This window comes from Strix uralensis, chromosome 5 (assembly GCF_047716275.1).
Source record: "Strix uralensis isolate ZFMK-TIS-50842 chromosome 5, bStrUra1, whole genome shotgun sequence".
NCBI classification, from domain to species: Eukaryota; Metazoa; Chordata; class Aves; order Strigiformes; family Strigidae; genus Strix; species Strix uralensis.
The window spans coordinates 66,271,164-66,287,559 of NC_133976.1; the positions used below are offsets into that span (position 1 = coordinate 66,271,164).

General features: G+C 38.5%; 1 protein-coding gene across 12 annotated transcripts in view; it reads right to left on the reverse strand.

Moving 5' to 3' along the window:
• Nucleotides 1-16,396, reverse strand: part of SOX5 (SRY-box transcription factor 5) — a 297,460-nt gene that overhangs the window by 176,930 nt on the left and 104,134 nt on the right. The window lies entirely within an intron of this gene.

A 16,396-nucleotide genomic window follows, 5' to 3' on the forward strand; every position in this document is an offset into this window, starting at 1 on the left:
ACATTGACCTTTCATGTATGATACCTACCTCTCTTTGCAGACACAGTGCTTGACAATATTCAGTTTACAAACAGGTTTATTTCACACCTAGTAAGTGATGTTTGGAAAAAGAACTACATGCAATTCAGCTTTTCTTTTCAACCCTGAGATAAAGTGGGGCAGAGACTGAAATATTTTCTTTTAAGCCTACCTCTTTCTGAATAAGATAGAGAAGTCTTTGAATAAACATATGTTAAGTGTTTCTCTGGTATGCAGGTATGAAGGAGAGTCATACCAAAAATGTGCAAATACACCAAGCACAGAAAAGGACCCCGAGTCAGTATCAAAAGTGGTGTGGGGAAACAGAGGGATGTGGGGCTCCTGTGGAGTAAGGCAAATGACACGGGCAAATTCCCAGATTGCTTGAGAACAGGGGGTCTGGGAAGGTGGGGTGTGGAGTAATTGCAGAATGGTGTAACAGGGAATTTAATAGATCAGAAAGGCTGAATAGGATAACAGGCCCATTGTTCAGGAAGTTCTCTTTTGTGACCAGGCTTTAAGAAAATGCCAGAGCAACAAATGACTTAATCCTGGGGGGATGCTATGGTGCACATGAAAGCAGTCTATACCTTGAAAACCGATGGAATAAATTTCTGTATCACATAACCACACTGATGACTGCAGCTTTCAGCAAAGTCTTAAGAGTTGCAATTGGCAAAAACCACGCAATCATAACCTCCCATGTCCCCCTTTCCCTCTCCAACGGCATTTTCCATTGTAGTCGGAGAGCGGAGGGGGGAATAAGCCACATGAATGACAAATAGACATGGTCAAATGCCACGTAAAATACAATGGTTACAGGGAAGAACAGAAGAAAAAGAACGAATTATTCTGTGCTAGCTTGCCTTCTCTCCACCTTCTCTAACCACTGAAGTAAACCTGGAGCTTCCCTGTTATATGAACACAGCACTATACCACTGATTAACACAGCTTCCTGCTCCCTTGCTGGAGAACTGCCTTAATAGACACTTGGTGTAAAATGGAGGCTAACCTTCCAAGTCTCTCTCAGAGCACTGAATGTCTTTGGGAAACTTTCCCATTTGCTCATGTATTTCTTGAGCCCTATTATAGCAGATGATGGAGCCAGAGGGTCTCATCTAATTCCTGGTACATCAAAGACAGCATCTTTCCAGTTATTTCAACACAAGCTGCATCAGGAATACAGAAAAGGCAGCCTAATTAAAAAAGTAAAGGTCACACTCTAGGGCATAATATAGAAAACATTATGCCCATTCTTGCAAGGATGGCAGGCTAGGTAGTGGAAAATGGAACAGTGCTAAAAAATGGCACCATCAGCTTATAACAGAAGATCCAGGATTATATGGCCAGGGGATTAAGGAAAATATAAAATGACTTTTGATAGAAAAGGTGGAAATATTCATTTCTCAATCAACTACAATTTCTTCATGGAAATAATAAATTCTTATTTTTAAAAAAACAATCTTGATCTCATCCTAACTCAGCCAGAGAAGTGAAATGCAGAAATGTGATACAGTAATCCCCAAATCAAACTTTTTCCAGATCTTTATGAAACTTGGCCTTTGAATTTTCAAATTCCTACTGCATCTAGATGGAACCTATTAGTGGGTTCTAAATTTGGCACAGAAATTCTTCAATTCTCAGAGAATCTTGTGAATGATATTGAATTCTAAAATGATCAAGGAAAATTACTTTGCTTTCCAAGAACTCAGAGTTGAAGTGTAGCACATCTGTGACTTGTGGTTTACTTGATAGGCAGTGTGTTGTACTTTTTATCCTTCTTCCCTCTCCCAATTATCTTTTGCTAGGAAAAAAAAAAGGAACACAATCGGTGTGTATTGCTAGAGCTCTCTGCACAAAAGCTAGGCTTCAGCAAAGCCTTTATCTGAGTTTAATTGAAACACTTGTTCCATTTATATTTCAGATACTTTTTCTAAGTTTAAAACATATAAAAGCAGCTATTACTACTTTGAATATTTCTAACTCAGAGAAAATAAAGGAATAAAAAGTTTCTTCCATCCTATTTAAATTACATTTGGATAGTTCTCTGTGGGACTACTAAAAAATCCTTTAAGCCCACTAGTCTCTTAGCTACATTAAATTAATGAGGCATCTTAAGCATTCAGTCTTCTACAGAAGAGTGTAGACTCTCCAGTCGGACACCTACAATTCACTAAACTGGAAACATTGACCTAAGGGAGACATCATACACACAATATTGCACTGTAATGTAAACCACAGATAATATTTGGGGGAATTAAGACGATGAAGTGCATGGTGAGTGGATTTTTCAATGTCGATAGAGATAGGCTTCAATGGACTCAGTGCAGTTCTCCTGACAACTAAACCATTCTCATTTCACCAGCATGCAGTACTACGTCCTTCTTCATATAAACACCTCAAACACCCAAATTCCAAGAGTCCCTACTACAATATGTTCCTGCTACTCCATACAATACTTCAATCAAGGCTGAGCTGCATTAACTATGATTATCAAAAAATATATATGTATTTCCATAGTGCCATTTTTTCTCCCCTGTTACAACTCTTCATTCTCAAAGCTGTGTTTATAATGAGATGGTGTGGTGTATTTTCCATTAAAAGCCTCGGCAGGAGTTTCTGTAGTTTTTCTCATGTATCACAAGTTCAATACTCTTTCTGCATTTGCTTCACAATAACCAGTCCATTTCCAAGTGATTAATTTTCCATTCTAAAACAATGCATTCCTTTCCCCTCTCATTTTGCCGGTGTGGGTTTTTTTTCTTTTCTTACCAAAAGAAAAAAAATTCTTTTTCAATGACATCATGGTATAAAATTTTCAAAGCAGGTTTTAGCGGGAGATATGCAGATTGCTTTGAAAAGTTACCCTCATAAATAACAACAAAGTACTGAATTATCAAGGCTGTAACTCAGTCAAGAGGTGCTGTAACCATTTATATTATATGACCTCAGCAGAACCTCTTGATTGAATTGCAGCCTTTCATTAAATGTGGCACTCTGTATTATTTTCTCTGAACTAGAGTAAATCAGAATGGCAAAGAGATTAGCCCCCAAGACCATCTCTTTGTGATCTAGAGGCATATAATTTTTAACCATTACCTCGATTTTATTTTGTAACTTAAAAAGACTGTGCATAATCTACTGTGTCAATAATTCCTTTCCCTCTGAGGTGGTATAGTTTGATGACATGACAAAAATACTACTGTGTAACCTAGGTACATTTAGAAACTATAATGCTTGAAAAGGAGCAGTATCCCACTACTGAAAACTAGAGAAAAGTGGGGAAAAAGGGAGAGAAAAGAGAAACTGTAGATTCATAACACTGCAGATTCATTCACAAAAAGCTGGAAACCAGAAGGGACCATTAGCTCATCTAGGCTCATCTTCTATATATATTACTGAATATTCATTATTTCATCAACCAAAATCAAACCTTCTTCTGATTTATTTCTAACTACCATTTTACTAGAAGAGAAACAGCTGGCCTCTGAGTCAGGACATTCCATAAATATCTCCCTGCTTTTACTGGAAAGTTGTGTGTGTGGGGATGAGGGTGGAGGGAACCGGGGTACTTGTAACACTCTCTCTGTTCATCTCCAGCTGGCTTATACGATACTGCCTCCATAATGCAAGAGACAACCTCTGTACCAGCAGTTCTCAAACAAACCCATGACAGCAACGTCAACATTTTTGAACTTTATACGGCGTGGATCCACACAGGAGCTCCTGTGCTCACGCAAGCAGCCACCGCAGCAGGCCTGCAGGAACCTCTTCTCCAGAGGTGCTTCCCAGGCTGCTCGGCATGGCTTGGGAGATAACTGCACCTGCAGGGGCAAGTATTTCGAAAGGGAGCAGGAGAACGTCATTCTGGCTATACAGTTTGTGTCTCATGATTTAAGAGAATCCAGTTTTCCCCACGGTTCATATTATACATTGGAAGTACATGGCGCTTTCCTTATCTGGCCATAACATTTCACAACATGCTTCAGTTTTCCTTATTGTTTGGACTCTGCCTCCTTTTCAAAGCCCCTACGTTTAACTCGGTAAGAGAAAAGCTACAGTAAGTCCCTTTTCCTATTTTCTGATATTTGTGTAGCTGTTAGACATTTTGCAAAGGAGGGGAGTACCAGCCAGCCTTTCACAACAAAAGGGCTACTGTCACTGCGCCAGTCCCAGACATGGTGGAAACCAGCCCACAGGAAAAGGCCTGGCTCCAGTGTTAGGCCCCGGCCGAGTACAGTCACTGCATTCACTCAAATTGGCAACAGGTCTCAGTGTTCCTGGCTTTGAGCTGTGAACAAGGGTCGGGATTGAATAACCAATTATACAACCGCTGACTGAGTTTATCCAAGGTTTGCAAACTGCTATAATAGCCCAGTATTCACTGACTGTTTTATCCTTTTCCAGATATAGTGTCATATCTCCCCTTGTGCTCCATTTACATGTCACTTTATTACATACATCCATTAAAAAGGTTAATACAATGTCACAGTCAATGCCTAAATGTTGCCATTCAGTATCCTCGCCTTGCTCCCCGGTACATTTCACATAGTCACATTTCTTTCTCTCCCCCTCTCTCGCCCTCTCCTGCATGCTCGCTCGCTTGCTCGCGCGCTCACACACACACACGCACACACACTCTTTCCTGCTGCAAGTTAAATCAATTTGCTGTCAAGAATACAGAGCAGCGCATGAACAAAACGGTAGCCAAGAGTCAATAGAGTAAAAACTGCAGGCTCCCTAAAGTTGCCAGTCATGGTGAACGTGTTGTACCGCTAGTGACGGGAATAACCTTTAAAACTCTGAAAGTTCAGATAATTACTTAAAATTGTAGACGTTGTTGAGACTTGCTGAATCACCTGGGTCTCTTAAACTATCAGGAAAGTTCACTAACTAAAAAAGTCTTTTGAATGGCTTTTCCTACTTTGAGATAAACGTTAAACGTACCAAAAATTGTTCTTCTCTGATTTTTAATGCTTCCCAACTTGACCCCACCTATAACCCAGACACAAAGGAGGCTGGAAAAGACTGGAAAAAAATAGAACCAAAATCCCCTACATCTTCCTGTGAATGACCGATGGAGATCTTGCTTGAAGTTGTGTGTGGTTTTTTTTGTAAAAGACCATTTTCTCTGATCAAATTGATCATCTCTGTAAGTTTGTTTCTGAAAACAGCAAAAAAAGATGACTCAAAATCTTCTACAGGCTCACTTTTTGAGATAAAGGAATTCCTGTTACTTTTTTCATTTCTGTCTCCTACTGTCCTATTAACACGAAATGGTATGAGAAACCAAAGACAAAATTTTACCTTTTGATTTCCCACTGTACAGAATACAAAAGCAGTTTCGTTCAGAGTGCTCAGACTGTACCTCCAGGCACACACTCTTGTGAAGGGCTGTACAGCAGCAACATGAATTCACTGCTGTTTGACTATACAGTATCACTAGTAGAAAGGTACAACTTTTGAGTTGAGCACTACGGCAGCAGATCTCTAATGGTACCATAGTGCACCTCCATTTATTTTACAAATTACAATTTGATTCCTGATCACAAAAGCTCATTTTCATTTAATTTTGTGGCTTTTTACAGTTAGGAATAGAGCAGTTCAAGTAAAAGACTTTGATCCTGACAAGTAAAAAACCTGAGGATATTTTTTATTCTCCCTCACTTTCCTGGGGCTTGAGACTTCATCTTTTCGGTCTAGACCAATGCACTAAAGCATAACAAAACCACACCTATTTCTCTGGCATGTCTGACCATGCAAGTCAATGGACACAGACGAAATGTTTTTAAAAAGACTGTTTTTGTGGAATCTACCTGTTTATTTATAGATTATCACCGTCAAGAAAAAGTGCACAAATTTATTGAATATCATCTAAACTGAGGGTTATATCAACTCATCATCATTACGTGAAGTCTGACTGAAACAATGGAAAATGGAAGATTTTTCCCAATATGCCCCACTTAAAAAGAACATGAAATATACTATTCATGTAAATTGTACACCAATCCTAAAGGGAACAAACCCATTCAGTCAAGAGAAAGTCATTCATCAGGGTAAGACTTGCAAAAAACATTTTGGGTTGCTTTTTAAAAAAACCTTCACACAGGTTTTGGATAATCTGTATTTCCCTTCTGAAGGGTGCTAAGGCTTCTAACACCAACCCCTGATACTTACACAGACCGTTGCATGTGATGGTACCAAACTGTGCTGCGCAGAGCTTAAATGATCATATTTCCTCATTCCTTAGTTTGGCAAAAGTTAGGGATATGTGAAGCATTGAGATGCACTATTAGAGGAGCACAGCAGCCCTGACATACTAAATAAACACCCCAACTCCACATCATTTCTTTGACTTTCAATAAAAAATGAAAATCTTCAAGAATCTCTGTTACTCAATTTAGGATTCTAAACAAGAAAATTATAGCCAAACCCTATTTCCAATGAACCACTTTCCTGTCTATAAAAGCCTGTATGTAAAGTTCTTTCGTTCTTTTTTTATGTCATGCCTTTTGAAACATGCACAATGCAACTACACACTTTTGCATCATAAAAGATCTGTAGGCACCACATTGTTCAGCTATCAGTAATAGACTCTTGATTGAGTTGGACTCTGAATGACACATAGGAGCAGCAAATGATAAAAAGAGAGACTGGAGAAAAACCCTCCCCTCAATTTACTGCTAAACCAATTATCTGCAAGCCTATGTGCACCATGAAATTCTATTAGAAACAAATTATATTAGCGCTGTTTATGAAAGCTATGGCAAGTTGTTATCCACAAACATAATTACCTCTGAACAGAAGAGAGGAATGGGACAATTCTTTTGGCAAGTGGAGAGGCTGGTATTTTTCCTTCTGTTTCCTTCTCTTGTCTAATTGTTCTAAAGAAAAAAAATTGAGGCTAAATTTTGTTACCACAGTTTCTTACAACTTCTTACAACTTCATAACCTGACTTTGTACTAATCTAAGTCTGAAGCAAGGAGCTTCAGAATTATTTAAGGAAGAGCTCAGCTGAGCTCCTTTAGGAAAGGACATTCTTCGAACCCTGACTTGTTTTTCCTGCTCATTCAAGCACAGAAAGGAGAGAATGGGGCTGGAGTTTCTACAGACAAAATCCAAACAACAAAACAGGACATGACACACCTTGGCAAATTTACAGGCTTTCAGACAGAGAAGGATGCAAAACCGCATTGTATTTGGACCAACGCTTACAACCAAGAAAGGCCTAACTTGAAAATATTGTTATAAAAAATGTTATTTTTTCTGTCAGGAAATTCTGAAAGTGAAAATTCCCACCTATCACCCCTTTTTTCTTCACAAATTAGCAGCTTGCAAGTGTCTGCAGCTCTGGTCACCACACGACACTCCCAGACGTGCTGTTCTGTAGGAGGATATACTACCTCTGTGACACCTTAGTGTTACTTTAGCAATGTTAGGATCTCACACATCTGAAGATGATCGTCTACAGCTCCGTAATGTACCTACAGCAGTTTATGCTTCTGTATTTGGAGGAAACTGGTACTTCCTGAAAGATGGTGAGCCCTTCAAGTAAAACAGTCATATTACTGATTTGTGGAACGGTGTTTTCATTCCACTGTTAGATGGCTTCTTGCAAACACTTCAGTTATGTATAACTGCAGAAAGAGCACATAGTACAATACTTACTGATTGCTAACTAATATTTTTGTCTCAAACCTCAAATGAGCTCTCTCAAACGATGAATATGAACGATTCAGATTTCATGAATTTGAACACTAATCTACAAATATAACTAGCCCAGTCTGTCCCACAGACCATGAAAGAGAGGCGAACACTCTAGTGAGTGAGTGAAGTACTTTCTTATGATATTTAAAAAAAAAAAAATCTTAAAAATAACAGCTTTACCTCCTTCTAAGCTTAGGGAGAAAATTTGACTGCTTAGTTTCCAACCTTCTCATCACTTTTCCTTCCAAGACCTCCTTACTGTGATCACACAAATAATTTTCATTAATATTCCAAGTGAGATATTAATTAATATCTAGCTATTCAAACCTTGACAGAAAAGAAGAATAAATCAGAATTTGATTTACTCACTCCTTGAAATACATTCTTAGGGGAACTAAAAAATTCAGAGATTAAAACAAATTGTATCTTATGGAACTCATTCTTATGGTCGCTCTGGAGTTCTGTTTATAATTGTGCCTTTCGGTATTCGTGCTACTTCCCTGCCCTCATCAAAAAAGAAGTAGAAAGAAGCAAATGTGAGAGCAAATTTTTTCTTCCATCAATTCTGATGGCTAAATACCCTAATACAGCGCGCTTGTATTTCTACTGCTGTTCACTTCTTAGCCTAGTGTTAGCAATAGCCAGTCTTAAGGTAGGTCCAGTAATTCTAGCTTGCTCATTTGTTATTTCAGAATCATATTATTATTATACTCAAGAATCAGAATGCTACTGCTTTCATCAATCTTTGTTTAAAAAAAAACCAAAGATATGAATTTCCACCTCTTCAATTTTGAGACTACAGCAAAGTGCTGCATTGCCAGTGGTTGGTAGATAGCTTCTGTTTCAAACACATATTTATCTGTGTTAGCTGCAAAATGATAGGGCTGTACAGAAGTAAAGACTCACTTGTTTCACATTCCCAATCTTCTGCTGAACATCCCTTCATAACTTGACTATAAAGGGATGGATTTATTTGAATTTCATTTGTGATGTCATGCAGATTTAAGAGCATTCCTAAAGATATGAAATAGAACAAATCTTTGAAAACTTTTCTCTCTGAACATGCAATAGGTATAATGAAACAGCCAGGAACAGTGAAACTTAAGAGAAATGTAGCTTAAAATCTATCAGACTATTAACATTTTAACTACCCTCAGTCATATTCGTGTTGCTACATTTTCAAGTTATTTTCCCTTTACAAGAAACATAAACATAAGTTTCTTTGATATTTTAAACCCTGACTTAGAGACTGTTTCAACCTCCCTCTGTCCAAGTGTTAACTGACTAATAGCTCTGCAGCTGTGGAAGAAAACATCTCTCATCTCCCCTATGGTCTGGCACCTTCCATTTATGGTTAGAATGATTTCATTATGTTTTACCACTGCTGGCTGCCATATTTTTCCCCTAGCTCTCTTCTCAGCCCACTGCTAACTGTTATAAACCTTAGAAAGGATTCGGGAAGCTATCACTCAGAGCACCACTGAGCAAGAGCCAATCACCAAGGCAAGGGAAGCCTTCTTACCTAAACAAACCATTATCGGCTCATCTCGTGTCTTCTACTCTTTTTTTGCTATTACCTCACAGGATTAACTTTTATCTCTAATCTCTGCTCTGGCCAACTGTCAGGGAGCCTAAAAGCTGCCTGTCTTTTAATCTGTGTGTAATAATACTGCTGTTACTAACAGATAACTGTGAAACAACATGGAGGGATGGAAAACACACAAACACACAAGGGCTGATTGTTAAAAACTGCTCTGTTAGCTCCTACCTGAAAGGAGAGCAAGATCACATGTGATGTCCATATTGCATTCCCTTCATTTTCTCTTTCATGTTTTCCTTTTCAATCCAAACCCCATTGAAGTGCTTTAATTTGGGGGATCTGTTCTTATTAACCAGTTTATCTGCTGTTCAACTTGACATGGCCAGGTTTCTAGGACTCTGAGAAAACCCTCACCTACTTGCAACTTTCCATTAAAGAAACAAAAAAAATCAGGATGGAGAACATGACAGAAAATAAAAAAGGAAAAGGAAATTAATGATCCTACTGTAAAGGGAGATATCCAAGGCTTCAAAACAGTCAACATTTTAAAACTTGCCTTGAAATAAATAAGTCTCTTACTGGGTGGCATGCTTCCTAGGCAGTCAGGCTTTACTCTACTTGAAGTTAATTCTTTTATAAGCTCCCCCCAATACTACATTACACCATGTTTGTTAAAACAAGGCTAAGACTGAAAGAAAAACAAAGACTACTTAATTATGGCCAGGTGTGTAGGGAAGCAATACTCACTGAATATGGGGTCTTGTGGGGTTAGAGCAGGGAGGCAAACCCTCATAAAAACTTCTCTTGTAGGGGTGTTGGTGGCATTTTTTTTCGGATTTTATTAAAAGCTTATTAAAGTCAAAGACAGGCCCTTTGATTTAAATCTAGTTCTTGAAAGAGTTTGAAAATCAACAGGGGAGAGGAATAAAGGAGGCATACCAAAAAATCGCAGCAGGAGAGTTATGGATACAGTATTTTAAGGAAGTGGTTGTAAGGACAGAAAGGGTGTAAGTCTTACATGGAATAGCAAGAGCAATTAAACCAAGAGTGTTAGCGATAAATGTATTTTAACTGTTGCGCTATATAACTCCTAGGTTTTCAGCTCAGTATCCTTTTATACCTCTAAAACCTGTAAAGCAAACCAATACACTCCAGTAACTCTCCTAATATGAAAACTTAAGAATTAGGCCTTGCACGATATCTTGAATAATCAGCAAACTCAGACTTAGGGAAGCTGGGAGATGTAAACTAGCACATGTCAAAACTTCCTCCTGGCAGATCCAGGACAATTACTTTGAGGGTCCCAATTAGAACTGATCAGGCAGTTCAGTATAGTGCTTTTCATCATTAGATCTCAGTGCTTTACAAAAGAGGTCATTATCAGTACAGTAGTAGTGTTGTAGCTGCCTAGTCTATGGGCATATGGCTGAAGTAAGATTTGTGGGGAAAAGCAGAGACCTTCATTAGATCAGCTGATATGGACAATGTTTGCTTGCCCATGTCAAATCTGATGACAACTTTGTATGTCCTAACAGTTATGTAATTTTCCAGCTTCAGTTGGAAAGACATCATTCTTCCCAAGTGGGGAAAATAAGGTAGAAGAAGAAATGGCTTGCCCAAGGTTATCCAAGAAGGCCCAGTGGCAGAGCCAAGGTCTATTCCAAAGCTGAGTCAGGCTTTCAGGGCTTTCTGTCATTCTCTAGCCCCTGGTTGAGCTGCACCTGGAAATGAATGAGAAGCCAATGAAGGTGTCAAAAAGCAGTGTCCCCTCTGGCTAATGTCATCCATAAGAAATCAGAAAGGCATTCTGCAGGAGTTATTATCTTTGTAGTCTCAGTTACAAATCACAGTGATCAGGATTACAGTGGTAGGATCCAGATACGAAAGGCAAGGCTGCAATCTTCCAGCCAAGCACAAACAAGCAAAGGGAATTTTTAGTTAGTAGAGCCACCTGGAACTCCAGGAATAGATGACATCAGAGACAGTCCCAAGCCTTGGCAAAGGAGAGAAAAAGACCATCATGAATGAGGGAGGGGAACTGGAATCACCCTTCGTCACACCTAAACCCTTTCCTAAAGTCTGACACTACACTCTGATCTGAATTGGTTTGGGGGGCTTTGTTCTTAACGCCATACGCTACTTGACCAAAGACAAAGATGTCCCAGTAGCCAGAGCTATCTGTCCTTTCACTGGAACTCAAACTCTCTCTGACTCAAGTCATCATTCCTGACAAGTTTTTGAACTCCACTGAAGAAAAGCAGGAAAAATATAATGAATTCTCCCATCCACCAATATGTTGATAACGTCTGTCTGCATATTGTGGGTTTTGTCACACATTACCTATCTCCAAATGGTTTCCCAGGAGTTTTGAATACATAAGAATGAGGAAATTCATGGCCTCTCTTGCCAAGCGAAGAAGTGACCACAACTGTCTGGGAGTATTTAGAAAAGAAAATAGAGGAGCACCCAAAAGGGATACCATCTACCTTGGAAAAGGTTCACAGATGATTTAACAATGTTTGCTCTCAAGTATCAAATGCTGCTGCTGCTAGATCTAAACATGGACTATGCTGGTAAAAAGATCCTCAAAAAGCAAGGCAAGGAGCATTCCCTCTTATTCCACATCTTGATACTAAAATGAGGGACAAGAAAATTTCAGGAAACCAAATTGTTCAAAACCCTGTCCCTCCCACCTGTTTCAGTTGACAATACGAAGTCTAAAGACTTGCCCATCTTGCCCTAATATGCTTATACTCACCCCAAAATACAGGATCTTTGTAAGCATTACAATATTTATTACTCAACTCAGATCTGAAAATGAAAACAAACCACTATATCCTCTCACCGCCACCTTTGAAATTCATCTTCATACCACTGTCAGTGTTGGTCCCCCATTTCATTTCATTTCATCAGAGTAAAAATCTACATCTGTTCTACATTTAAGAGACAACATTCACAGTTTTTCAGACTGCCAGCACTAAAATCTAACAACCAAGTTCTAATCAGTGACAGAGATGAGCCTACACTTGCTGCCCACTCCCACTAAAATAAGGAATCGGGGACACGAACACTAGCTTTGACCCAAGTGCCCAGATTAGCAACCTCCTACTTGCCCCCCCCTCAGAAATCAATATATTGCTGTGTTTAAAAATGGTTTGCTGAAAACTTCTCAGAAGCAGCCTGGTGAGGGTGATTATCTGAGGATCTTAAGTAAGGCTTTAATAAGGTTCTACTGTATACAGTACATCTAAAAAAAAGCCCACTAAAAATAACAATGAGAAGAGATGATTGTAGAGGATCTCACTCTCTCAGCATCATTTCTAGCTTGTGCCCACATGACTACAGTAAAGATATCTTGTCAGGCCACAAGGGCTTGACAGGCCTAATCAATAGCTGTTATTTTTTCACAAGTGCCAACAAAAGAAAAACGTAATTTATGCCACACAAGATGCTGAAAATAATTCATACTAATTGGACTGCTTAAAACTCCCCTTCTGTCCTTCTGTTTTCGATTGCTTTTAACTTTGCAAACTTTGACTGTCCACACCAAAATGCTTAGCCTCCGAGCTAGGGAAAAAATGAAAACACAGGAGTAACAAGGGCAATATTACTTTCTTGCTATCCGAGTGTTTAAACTGACATTTCTAAGCAAAATTTGCATTGAATTTTAGTGTCTAACTTCCTTCAACTGTTTTGTAAAAGACAACTATACTGCACGAGAATGCAGAATTCAGGTGAAGATTAAATGTGTACAGACTTTTTTCAGTATTGTCTTCAGAGAAAGTTGTAAGAATGCAGACAGCTGTGACACTTTAATATTTGCAATACATATTGTAATATCCTATATTCTTATTAATCCCTGGGATTTGTAACAGCCCTTTGGAAGCACACACAGTAAATCTTACGGCTTGTTGATTTTTTTCTCTTCATAACTGCATACAAATACCACACAGCACTACAGCACTGCAAGAAGCCTTCTAGGTCATCAGGTTTGTCCCTCTGATACTACTGTCAGCATGTCATGTGACACTTTTCATTACCTTACAGAGCTCTTCTGTAAAAATAGTTTGGGATTTTTTTTTTCTCCAACATGCTGCTCCAGAACTCTGCTGCTGTACTGAATAAAAACCTTCTGATTTCCCAATTACTTTTATTCATAGCCAGTCTTGTTTTAGGGCCACTGCCATGTCCAATAAAAAACAATGCTTGCCTATGTCTCCTGAAAACAGGCACAACTTGGGATAGCACTTCTTAACTTCTAAGATACTCCAGTGACGAATTTGGCTTACTAGATGACCAACAGTTGAGTCCACAGGCAGAACTGGTCCTGTATTTGCTTTGGACCACACTTCCTGTAGCTGACAAACACTGCTTCCTGAAACTAAGCTTACCAGACACGTTATTATCCCTTACACAGGGAACATTTGAAAAAAAGCTAACATAGCAATTGGAAGTTATTATAAAGGGAAGACTCAGCTAGGTAATAAAATACTTCAGAAAAAAACCTCCACTGCCATTTGTCTACTAAACTATAAAATGTACTTTCATGAACTGCATATTCCAATTAAAATCAAAACAAAATAGAAATCACTACCAACCATGTTATCACAGTAAAAGGTTAGTTTCTAGTCTCAGTCTTGTTTGGAGAACTTTGGATCCAGTGCACAGCTGTCTAACAAGGTATGGGCAGCAATGCTGAGCATTTGTTTTCACCTAGTATTTTTAGCTGTGGTAACACAAAGGAAAAGTTGGATACTTTCCCAAAACAAATGAAGATGCATTCAAAATCCTAAAACACAAGGTATAAGCTGCAAAAGAAACATACAGGGCTGTCAGGCCAAAGCCATTACTGGGGGAACAGACAGGTACTAGGAGTTTGCTGGGGGAAGCTGGGACAACACTAGAATGTTTTGCATACAAGGACAAAGGACAAGCAAAACTAAGGTGCAGTGAACTGAGGATGGAACAAAGGTGGTCACTGGATTCTTATGAAAAGTCCCCATTTCTCTAGCATTTTTACATAATTCCACTGCAGCCAACCAGAAATACATCCAGTAACTACTATCGTATCCGAGGCTTCTTTCTTTTCTTTAGTGCTCAAATCTGGGTTCAGGTCTTACAGACTTAAACCCAGTTGTATGTGAACTGTCAACAGAGACAGTATTTCAGAGTGAGCCTGCCCTATCCTTGACACGTGCAAGGGAAAAACAGCAATCAGTTAATACAGAGAATAGGGAGTTTGGCTCAAGTGTTATCTTAAGCCTTGAACTAACCTGACAGGATATATGTACCTCAAGTTTTGAATTTAATTAGACCAAATGCTTGATGACCATCCTGCAACTGCATAGCATGGCTCAACTCTAACAACATGCATGTGAAAATACCTGAGGGACAGAAATAAATTGTCACACAGAAAATGTTACTACCTCTGCCTTTATTCTAACAATGCATAGTCTAATGCAGAAACTTTTTACCATTCACTTCTAAGTTTATTAATTTTCAAAAGGGTTCATGCTGTTCTTCTGTCCAAAATTTGCATACATACTTCCAGCAGATTATTAATGTTTACAACCAAGAATACAGGAACTATAAGCATAATAAATAATGTGAAACTATGCTTCTATTCCAGCATGAAGAGTTTAATAAATATGACGCACCCAACCCTTGCATAGTGCAGTAATAATCATCCCACATGCACAAGAGGGAAAAATATTTTTTTTTGTTTCTTTTATAGTTTTTTTTCCTACGATGAGACTTCAAAGGGCATCACTAACTATGTATACATGTATGTATATGGAAAAAACTTTCTACTCTTACAATGACTTCAAAATTCATGGCAAATAGAGCACATGGCTTTGAACAAGGAGGCATTTTAGAAAAAAAAAATTATGACTGAAAATATTTGTTTGTGGCTTTGTGGAATTATTCTACTTGACTTTGTATTGGAGTAAAAACTCCTAGAGTCAGACAGGCAGGTGATCAGTTCAACTCACATAGCAGGAATGGGCTCAGTATTCATTCAGTTCCCACCCAAACATTGAATCCTCTGTCAGAACTTCTCTTTGTCAGTTCCATTAAATACAATTAGCTGAGTGACAGATTCGTGTACAGGAGCAGAGCGGCATTATTGACACAGAAGAATTCTTGTATCGATACCCCACTGTGTTGATTTTCCCAAATTCACTGTTAGAATCACAGGTTAATTTACCTATGGAGAAAGTCAACTTTCAAAAGATCCAAGAAAGAAAATCATATTTACAAATGTGCCAGCTTCAACTTCAAGATCTACAAGATGCAGAAAAATATAATAAAACCAGAAGATCAGTTTTTCTATTCTTTCAACATATACAGCAAATCAAATCTTCCAGATCCAGACAGTGCTATAGATATGCAGGAGAATGAAAATAAGATAACCACATACACTGAAGAACAGGTAAGAATCATCAAATGCATTACCATAGTTTTGAATTATGACAAAAATTGCACTGAGATATTACCCTCAAGCTTCATCACACTGAACGACACATTTAATGTCAGAGTAAAATTTATAGGATATTAAAGCAAACAAAACCATGTTTAAAGAAATGCTAATGTTACTTTGGTGTTTACATACAAACCACCAGAAGTTTGCAAATTTAAAACTGACGCATAGGCCTTATTCTGTTTTATAAACACAAACAGCAAACTTTGTACAGAGTGCATGCATCTTGGGAGCAGCTTTTATTTTGCATATGGATTTCAACTTTAGCTTTTCACATCCTTGTCCAGGTTGTTGGGCACTACAACCTTGTTTCTACTGACAAGACATTACAAAGTAAAACACTGCACCTGTGAGGCTACCCAAAGGATCTAGGAACTTCTGTGGCCAAGAATAATATTTGGAGGTATGTGCAATAAGCTAAAAGGGATCAAGTTATATGTTTCAGTCATAAAGTGATTCCCTTCCAAGAACAGGTTGGATTTCCTCCCACTAACACAAAACAGTGCAGATATGTCTATGTAGGTACATTAAGCATTTATTTCATGATCTTCTCTTCCCCTCTATTTTTCTTCTTTGGAAGATCTCCCTGCTCATCTCCAGTTATTAGATATTACCAGGGGTAAAAGACAACATGTAAAAGATAACCAAT